Source organism: Callithrix jacchus, chromosome 1 (assembly GCF_049354715.1).
Source record: "Callithrix jacchus isolate 240 chromosome 1, calJac240_pri, whole genome shotgun sequence".
NCBI classification, from domain to species: domain Eukaryota; kingdom Metazoa; phylum Chordata; class Mammalia; order Primates; family Cebidae; genus Callithrix; species Callithrix jacchus.
In genome coordinates this window covers 212,681,087-212,690,000 of record NC_133502.1, presented here as the reverse complement: position 1 = coordinate 212,690,000, position 8,914 = coordinate 212,681,087, and the positions used below count along the sequence as shown (strand labels likewise).

General features: G+C 51.2%; 1 protein-coding gene across 8 annotated transcripts in view; it reads right to left on the bottom strand.

The window, feature by feature from the left end:
* The window catches only part of SLC25A18 (solute carrier family 25 member 18), a 20,155-nt gene extending 16,097 nt beyond the window's left edge, over positions 1-4,058 (bottom strand). For 2 of the 8 annotated variants that reach the window (XM_009006380.5, XM_078342756.1), the window contains exons 1-2: positions 3,935-4,058; positions 3,573-3,635 (exon numbers count right to left, since the gene is read on the bottom strand). The gene's annotated coding sequence lies outside the window, so the exon portion shown is untranslated. Of the gene's footprint in view, positions 1-3,572; positions 3,636-3,724; positions 3,876-3,934 lie in introns of those variants that run through there. The other 6 variants (XM_017977764.4, XM_078342759.1, XM_002743522.6 and 3 more) reach the window with 3 other exon arrangements.
* Positions 4,059-8,914: the final 4,856 nt, after the last annotated feature.

Genomic DNA, 8,914 nt, shown 5'->3' with positions numbered 1-8,914 from the left:
TGTCTGTAATCCCAACACTTTGGGAGGCTGAGGTGGGTGGATCACCTGAAGTCAGGAGTTCGAGACCAGCCTGACCAACATGGAGAAACCCCGTCGTCTCTACTAAAAACACAAAAAATTAGCCAGGCGTGGTGGCACACACCTGTAATCCCAGCTACTTGGGAGGCTAAGGCAGGAGAATCGCTTGAACCCGGGAGGCGGAGGTTGCAGTGAGCTGAGATTGTGCCGCATCACTCTAGCCTGGGTGACAGAGTGAGACTCTGTCTCAAAAAAAAAAAAAAAAAAAACGAAAGAAAGAAAAAGAAATTGTGATTCCCTGGTTACTGGAATAGGGGTATTTAACAGATGCCAGAGAAATGAGGGACACTGTAATCCCAGGGCCACTAGGAGACAGCTAGCTAGACAGATGTGGTAGTGCCTCCACCCATGAAGAAGACTTGCCTGCTGTGTGCCTCTCCACCCTGAGGCTGTGCCAAGCTGCTGCCAATCCCAGCCCCGGAGCGTCCCTTGAGCAGGTGTGGTCATCAAAGCCTACGACTTGACAGGACTTCTTTTTTTTTTTTTTTTTTAGACGGAGTTTCGCTCTTGTTACCCAGGCTGGAGTGCAATGGCGCTATCTCGGCTCACCGCAACCTCTGCCTCCTGGGTTCAGGCAATTCTCCTGCCTCAGCCTCCTGAGTAGCTGGGATTACTGACACGTGCCACCGTGCCCAGCTAATGTTTTGTATTTTTAGTAGACACGGGGTTTCACCATGTTGACCAGGATGGTCTCGATCTCTTGACCTCATGATCCACCTGCCTCGGCCTCCCAAAGTGCTGGGATTACAGGTGTGAGCCACCGCGCCCGGCCTTGACAGGATTTCTGACAGCAGGAAATACATTCGTCAACAGGCAACAAAGGGAAAACCATTAGCCAAAGTTTGAAAGCCGTCATAGCACCATGAAAACCACAAACCTGGCGCCAAGGCCAATCACTGCTCCCTAAGGCAACCCACCAGCCCGAGTGTCAGTCACTCTGCAGATATTTGTTGAGTGCCTACTGTACACCATTTGCAGTTCTAAGCAGCAGGGACACAGCTGGGGACCAATGCAAGGTCCTGACCTCCGCAGAACTGACATGGGGAATGGATTCTAAAGCGACACAGCCCACCCTGCCACAGGGAAGCCCATGTGTTCTCTCAACACAGGTCCCGAAGGATCCCTGGCAAGGGGAGCCCTTCCAGCTCACGAGACCCGAGCAGCCGCATTTCCTGGCCGCAGCGCTTGCTACGCTACCAAAGTTTTGGTCAACAAATAGACACTTGTTTGATGATTGGGTCCTTTCATTTAAAGTTCTCTGGATGCTTCAGACTGTCAGCCAATGGCTCGCGTTTCCCCTACCTTCTTTTTTTTTTTTTTTTTTTTTGAGGCAGAGTCTTGCTCTGTCACCCAGGCTGGAGTACTCACTGAAACCTCCGCCTCCTGGGTTCAAGCCACCCTCCTGCCTCAGCCTCCCCAGTAGCTGGGATGACAGAACCTGCCACCATGCCCAGCTAATTTTTGTATTTTTAGTAAAGACGAGGTTTCAGCTGGGCGCGGTAGCTCACGCCTGTAATCCCAGCACTTTGGGAGGCCGAGGCGGGTGGATCACGAGGTTAAGAGATCGAGACCATCCTGGTCAACATGGTGAAACCCCATCTCTACTTAAAAAATACAAAAAATTACTGGGCACGGTGGTGCGTTCCTGTAATCCCAGCTACTCAGGAGGCTGAGGCAGGAGAATTGCCTGAACCCAGGAGGCGGAGGTTGCGGTGAGCCGAGATCGCGCCATTGCACTCCAGCCTGGGTAACAAGAGTGAAACTCCATCTCGGGGGGAGGGGAAAAAAAAAAAGACAAGGTTTCACCAGGTTTGCCAGGGTGGTCTCGAACTCGTGACCTCAAGTGATCCACCCGCCTGGGGCCCATTCTTTTTTTTTTTTTCTTCTTGAGACAGAGAGTCTTACTGCGTTGCCCAGGCTGGAGTGTAGTGGTAAGTCTCAACTTTGTCAGCCTCAAGTGATCTGCCCGCCTCAGCCTCCCAAGGTGCCACTGTGCCGGGCTGGAAAAGTGATTCTTAATACATTGTAACTGAGGATCATATTGTAAACAAGACACCATTCAGAATGGCCCTTGCCGGTGAGCTGCAGGGAGGAGAGGGCAGGGTTTTCCAAGCTCCCCCGATCGATCACACTTCTTTTCTTTCTTCCCATCTGAAAACATCCCATACTCTTGACTCCTCCGGCTTCCCCTTCCCTGCAGTCACTTGCTAGATTACCACAGATTGTCCCCTGGGATGCCTGAGGGCTCCTCACTCGGCGCCTTGCCTTCAGCCTCGTTGCCCTCAAATCCACCTTCCACGGGCCAAGTGGGTGAAAGGGCACGGGGCGGTTTCCCGCGGCTCTGGGGACAGCTCCCCTCCCGCACAGCCCGCCCTGCTTTTCCTCTCCCTCACCCGCTGCTTTCAACTCCTGCTTTCAGGACACGTCAGTGCTGCATCTAAGCCTCGCACATACTGTCCCCTCACCCAGGACACTGTTTCCACATGCAAAGCCAGTGATTCACAAACTGTTGTCTGGGCTCAGCTCAGGCATCACCTCCTCCTCCCGCCTTTCTGCAGCCCCCCAGTTCTTGGCTAGGAGCCCTCCTGTTATCCTGCTCGATACTCAGCCGTAGCATTTACTGCATTATGTTCATTATGTCAACACTGACGTGCTTCCCCATGAAAATGACTAGTTATTTGTGAATTAAAACAGTCTCGAGCTGGGCACAGTGGCTCACGCCACTAATCCTAGCACTCTGGGAGGCTGAGGGGGCAGATCACCTGAAGTCAGGAGTTCAAGACCAGCCTGGCTAACACGCTGAAACCCCGTCTCTACTAAGAGAGAAAAAATGAGCCAGGTGTGGTGGCGTGCACCTGTAATCCCTGCCACCCAGGAGGTTGAGGCAAGAGAACTGCTTGAACCCGGGAGGCACAGGCTGCAGTGAGCCGACATCATGGCGCTGCACTCCAGCCTGGTGACAGAGGAAAACTGTCTCAGAAAACGAAAGTCTCAGGGCTGTATCCTGGCCATGGTGCAGAGGCATCCAGTAAGCGTCCCTGAATCTAGGCGCCACCAGGAGGACACCCCTCGACTTTGCTGTCAGACTTGTCACGAGACTACCAGTTCCTCTGTAGAGCTGAGCTCATTTCTTCCCGCCACGAGCAGCTGGGCTGGGGACCTCAGGGTGAGGACCCTTTCCCCGCCCACCTCCTCACATTAGCAGAGCAACGGTGAGTATTCCCAGGAATGAACCCCTCACACTAGCAGCCAGGAGCCAGTTCTTGACTTATGGCCAAGAAAATCACTTGTTTCCTGGCTTGGCTGTTGCATGGGACGCCCCATATTCAGGGGTGGCCACTTCCTCCTGCCCACCCCTTCCAACTCTGCCCAACAAATGGGATGAATGTCCCTGTTCCACTGGCTGCTCTTCCTCTTTCCCCAAATGATTTATTTTGGTAGAATCGTCTTTTCCTACCAACCCTGAGCTCGATGCTGACAGACAAGACACTTACCTGCTTTACGTAAGAACCTCTGCCTCTTCTGGAACCCGGGATGTAGTGCAGATCGCTGCCGAGCTGCAGGGAGAAGTGGCTTTCAGTGCCGGCCAGCCTGGGCTGGTTTTCTCCGGTCGGTTTCCCTCCCTCTGCATTCCCCTCATCCCCACCGCAGAGTTCCAGACTCTCCCGCACACTGCACCTTCAGATAGGCTGGGTTTGAAGCAAACCCCAAAGAGGTCACTACCCAGTCAAGCCACGCTGTTCCTCCCCAGGTGGCAAGTAGGTTGCTGTTGACTTGGTTGCTAGTATGGCTGGGACAAAAGTCCAGGCTGGGAAAAGACTGTAACAAAGCAGCTTGGGGGTGAGGGGAGACTCACCGCCCACTTAGAGACCTGGAAGCCAGGGCAGAGGACAAACACTGAAAATCAATGCGGTACACACACTTCTGCAAGACATTTGGCACCAGAAGCAAATCCCTGCTTCTTGGTCTCATGCACTTTCCTCACTGCGGATAACTGGCTATTTAAGGGTCCCGGGAGGCACCCTCCCTGCAGGAATATGCTTTCTGTTCATCCCGCATGTATTTGTCGGGGGCCGTCATGTGCTCAGCTGCAGGAGGGCTGCAACAAAGTTCTGGCACATTCTCCGCTCTTAAGATTGTCCCAGTTTCGGAGACACGGATAGGTTTCAGGAAGAAAGTGGCAATTGATTATGGGCTGGAGAAAAGGCCAAGATGCTGATGGAATGATAAAAGGAGAGAGACGTAAAATGGAAATCCAGCGGTAAAAAGTCTAATTTGGGGCAAAAGAAAAAGCTCTTACACCACGTTGGGTGCAGATCAAACAGGACCTTGCTGCCAGACATAGGGTCTGGGAGAGGTGAGGAATCCGCAGTGGACACTTTGAAGTCAGAGATGGAGATTCAGATCCCAGTTCCTAAATTATTAAGTGTTACACTTGAAGCGAGTTACTTCACCTAGTGCTTTCTTTATAAAAGGGGGATGGGACATCCATGGAACAAGATTGCCATGAATATTCAAAGAGGCTGTAGAGTGGACTTGAGGATACAATTGCTTTAGAAATACTCTGAACTGGGCCTGGCACCGTGGCTCACGCCTGTAATCCCAGCACTTTGGGAGGCCAAGGCGGGTGGATCACGAGGTCAAGAGATCGAGACCATCCTGGTCAACAAGATGAAACACCGTCTCTACTAAAAATACAAAAATCAGCTGGGCATGGTGGTGCGTGCCTGTAGTCCCAGCTACTCAGGAGGCTGAGGCAGGAGAACTGCCTGAACCCAGGAGGCGGAGGTTGCGTTGAGCTGAGATCACGCCATTGCACTCCAGCCTGGGTAACAAGAGCGAAACTTTGTCTCGGGGGGGGAAAAATACTTTGAACCTTAGTTTACTGCTTACTAGCTGTGTGACCTTAAAGAAGTTGCTTAAGGCCGGGCGCGGTGGCTCACGCCTGTAATCCCAGCACTTTGGGAGGTCAAGAGATCGAGACCATCCTGGTCAACATGGTGAAACGCCGTCTCTACTAAAAAATACAAAAAATTAGCTGGGCATGGTGGCGCGTGCCTATAATCCCAGCTACTCGGGAGGCTGAGGCAGGAGAATTGCCCAAACCCAGGAGGCGGAGGTTGTGATGAGCCGAGATCGCGCCATTGCACTCCAGCCTGGGTAACAAGAGCGAAACTCCGTCTCAAGGAAGGAGCTGTGCTGCTTGCTCACCTATGAGATAGGACTCAGATCCTGATACTTAGTACAGTGGCTGGAACATAAAAGGTATTCATATGCTAATTCTTTGTAAAATATACATTCCTTTTGAGACGGTGTCTCGCTCTGTCACCCAGGCTGGAGCACAGTGGTATGATCTTGGCTCATCACAGCCTTGACCTCCTGGGCTCAAGTGATCCTCTCACCTCAGCCTCCCACATAGCTGGGACTACAGGCGTGCCACCATACCTAATTTTTATTTTTTTTTGTAGAGACAGAGTTTTGCCACGTTGCTCCAGGCAGGTCTAGAACTCCTGACCTCAAGCCATCTACCTGCCTCAGACAAAGTGCTGGGATTACAGATGTGACCCACCACACCTGGCCCATGCTAATTTTCTTCTTCCTCCTTCGGGTGGGCAATGGAAAGCTGATAGAAGATGCTATGGAGTAGGGACCCGATGGGACAGTTCAAGTGGTTTGGGCAGTGTCAGGGAGATTACAGTGAGCTAGGGAAAAGACAGATAGCCTGCCCACAGGAAGGAAGACATGTGAGTGGGTTCTGTGAAGATCCAGCAGGGCTTGGCAGGTGATGGAACATGCCAGAGGTAGGTATCAACATGGATCAGCAGGAGGAAGATACATTATCCCCCCAGCTGAGCACATTAGAAGCAAGGGTAGGTTGGCCGGGCTCACGCCTGTAATCCCAGCACTTTGGGAGGCCGAGGCGGGCGCATCACAAGGTCAAGAGATCGAGACCATCCTGGCCAACATGGTGAAACCCCATCTCTACCAAAAAATACAAAAATTAGCTGGGCGTGGTGGCACACACCTGTGGTCCCAGCTATTTGGGAGGTTGAGGCAGGAGAATTGCTTGAACCTGGGAGGCGGAGGTCGCAGCGAGCCAAGATCGCGCCACTGCACTCCAGCCTGGCGTGTGGTGACAGAGCGAGACTCTGTCTCAAAAAAAAAAAAAGCAGTGGGTGGGTAAGTAGAGAGGGGAGGGAAGAGAAGTTTGGTGCTGACAAGTGGCAGTTGCAGGTGAGGGGTGCCAGTAGGCACCAGAAACCGCAGTGTGGGGCCGTGTCATGCCCACAAGCATGGCTCAAAAAAAATAGAAAACCGCATTGGCAAGTATGTGGAGCAACTGAAACCCTGTGCACTGCTGGTAAGAAGGTAGAACAGGGCAGCCGTGGTGGAAGACAGTATGGCAGGTCCTCACAAAAGTGAACACAGAGGCCAGGTGCGGTGGCACACGCCTGTAATCCTTGTGCTTTCGGAGGCTGAGGCAGGAGGATCACTTGAGCCCAGGAGTTAGAGACCAGCCTAGGCAAGAACCCATATCTACAAATTTTTTTTTTTTTTTTTGAGACAGAGTTGCCCTCTTATTGCTGAGGCTGGAGTGCAATGGTGTGACCTCGGCTCACAGCAACCTCAGCCTCCTGGATTCAAGCAATTCTCTTGCCTCAGCCTCCCAAGTAGCTGGGATTACAGGCATGCACCACCGCGCCCAGCTAATTTTGTATTTTTCATACAGATGGGGTTTCTCCATGTTGGTCAGGCTGGTCTTGAATTCCTGACCTCAGGTGATCCACCCGCTTCAGCCTTCCAAAGTGCTGGGATTACAGGCATGAGTCACTGTACCTGGCCAAAGAATTTTTTTTTTTTTTAAATCAGAAAAAAAAAAACCCAAACAAAAAATTAGGCAGGTGCTGTGGTGCGTGCCTGTAGTTCTAGCTACTTGGGAGGTTGAGGGAGGAGGATCACTTGAGCCCTGGAGTTGGAGCCTGCAGTGAGCTCTGATTGTACCACTGCACTTTAACTTAAGCAACAGAGCAAGACCCGATCTCTATTAAAAAATAAAAAACCTGGCTGGGTGCAGCAGCTCACACCTGTAATCCCAGCACTTTGTGGGGCGGAGGCAGGCGGATCACAAGGTCAGGAGATCGAGGCCATTCTGGCCAACATGATGAAACTTCGTCTCTACTAAAAATACAAAAATTAGCCAGGCATGGGGGTGGGTGCCTGTAATCCCAGCTACTCAGGAGGCTGAGGCAGGAGAATTGCCTGAACCCAGGAGGCGGAGGTTGCGGTGAGCCGAGATCGCACCATTGTACTCCAGCCTGGGTGACAGAGTGAGACTGTCTCAAAAAACAAACAATCCAAAAACCAGAAACCAAAAAACTTATGCAGAATGACCACATGACCCAGCAACTGCACTTCATCTACACCCAGAAGAGTTGAAAGGACTGATACCTGCACAGTGATGTTTGAGCAGGATTATCCACAACAGCCGAAAGGTGGGAGGAAGAAAGCCCACGTCCACTGATGGACGAATGGAAAACAAAACGCAGATACCGTGAATGAGTCTTAAGAGGGAAATTCTGATACATACTACAAGATCTTTGAAGCCTGATGCTAAGTGAAATGTCATAAAAGGACAAATATTGTATGATTCAGCTTATATGTATGGACTTAGAGTAGTCAAGAAAAGTAGAAAAATGGTTGCCAGAGGCTGGCTGGAGGGAGAATGGAGAGTCAGTGTTTATTTTTATTTTGTTGAGATGGAGTCTCCCTCTGTCCCCCAGGCTGGAGTGCAGTGGCATGATCTTGGCTCACTGCAACCCCACCTCCCGGGTTCAAGAGATTCTCCGGCCTCAGCCTCCTGAGTAGCTGGGATTACAGGGGTGTGCCACCATGCCTGGCTAATTTTTGTATTTTCAGTAGAGATGGGGTTTCACCATGTTGGCCTGGCTGGTCTTGAACTCCTGACTTCAGTGATCCACCTGCTTTGGCCTCCCAAATCGGGATTACAGGTGTGAGCCATTGCACACGGCCGAGAGTCGGTGTTTAACAGTGCAGAGTTTCAGTTGGGAAGATGCAAACGTTCTGGAGATGGACGGCAGATCGTGATGGCTGCACGTGAACATGAACGTACATAACGGTACTGACATGCATACTTTCAATGATGCATTTTCTGTTACATTTTACCACCATAAAAAGACAAGAAAGTCAGGTGGGTAATGAAGCTAGTAAGGTCACATTTAAACACAAACAAGCGGCAGTGGGGTGTGACAGGGGAGATATTATTAATGTGACTTATACGCAAATGGCTAGGAAAGGACGTTTAACACATCAGGCAAGCTGTAGAAAATAGTCTGGAGGGCCGGGCGCCGTGGCTCACGCCTGCAATCCAAGCACTTTGGAGGCCAAGGTGGGCGGATCACCTGAGGTCGGGAGTTCAAGACCAGCCTGACCAACATGGTGAAACCCTGTCTTATTAAAAAAAAAAAAAAAAGCTGGACACGGTGGCTCAAGCCTATAATCCCAGCACTTTGGGGAGGCCGAGGCGGGTGGATCATGAGGTCAAGAGATTGAGACCACCCTGGTCAACATGGTGAAACCCCGTCTCTACTAAAAATACAAAAAATTAGCCGGACATGGTGGTGCGTGCCTGTAATCCCAGCTACTCAGGAGGCTGAGGCAGGAGAATTGCCTGAACCCAGGAGGCGGAGGTAGTGGTGAGCCGAGATCGCGCCATTGCACTCCAGCCTGGGTAACAAGAGCGAAACTCCGTCTCAAAAAAAAAAAAAAAAAGAAAAGAAAATAGAGCCTGGAAATTAAATTGTAAATCATTTTAGTA